The 756-nt window shown below is 62.3% G+C and overlaps 1 protein-coding gene across 2 annotated transcripts in view; it reads right to left on the reverse strand.

Moving 5' to 3' along the window:
• ATF6 (activating transcription factor 6) overlaps positions 1–756 on the reverse strand; it is an 85,805-nt gene that overhangs the window by 33,162 nt on the left and 51,887 nt on the right. The gene's annotated exons all lie outside the window — the stretch shown is intronic.

The raw sequence follows: 756 nt of genomic DNA on the forward strand, positions 1-756 counted from the left end.
CGCGCCTCCTCGCCGACCTCTGCCGCCCAGGGCCGGGGGCTGCCGCCGGCCGCTCTAAATTTACACGCCCGTGAGGCCGCCACGAAGCCCCGCTCTCCGGGCGGCAGTGGCTGGTTAGTCGCCTGTACCTAATGGTTCTCTCCACGACCTAGGAGCAGCCCCCCCGCCCCCGTCACGAAGCGCTTCCTTTCCCACGCGCGTCCCGGGAACCCGCCGGAGCCGCTTGCAGGCTTCGCAAGCACACGGCTTTCCCTCCACGGCCGCAAGTAAGGGGCGGGAAACGCACGGCCGTCCCCCCGCCCGCTGTCTCCTCCGTGAGCAGCCTCCACACCTAACCCACGCACGCCTTGAAATGAAGAGCGGGCATGGAGGGAGGCCGCCGGTTCAGGCTAGGAAGCTGGACTCCAGGTTCCAGCCGCGGCTTCGCTACTTCGTAGGCACGTAGCCCCGGCTAAGCCACTTGTGCTTCGCTGTCTCCATCTGTAACGGCGGCTGTCTCCCAGGACGACCGTGGCTGATACGGCAGAGTGCAGCGCCCCACTCCGAACGTGGTGGCACAGTAAAGCTTGGCGGCTGTTGGCCGACACTCCAAAGTCTCCCTCCACCCTCTGAAATGGACGACTGGGAATTCTGTACAAACCATCTTGCTACTTAAGCCGTGACGACTAAATTGTACTATGGAGCTGAATGCAAGCCAAGTATTAGCAAAATAACTGGCTTGAAATTCTGAGACCGTCAGTATTTGGAGGCTGTGTC

The sequence above is a fragment of the Pteropus alecto genome, unplaced genomic scaffold, assembly GCF_000325575.1.
Source record: "Pteropus alecto unplaced genomic scaffold, ASM32557v1 scaffold101, whole genome shotgun sequence".
Classification (NCBI taxonomy): domain Eukaryota; kingdom Metazoa; phylum Chordata; class Mammalia; order Chiroptera; family Pteropodidae; genus Pteropus; species Pteropus alecto.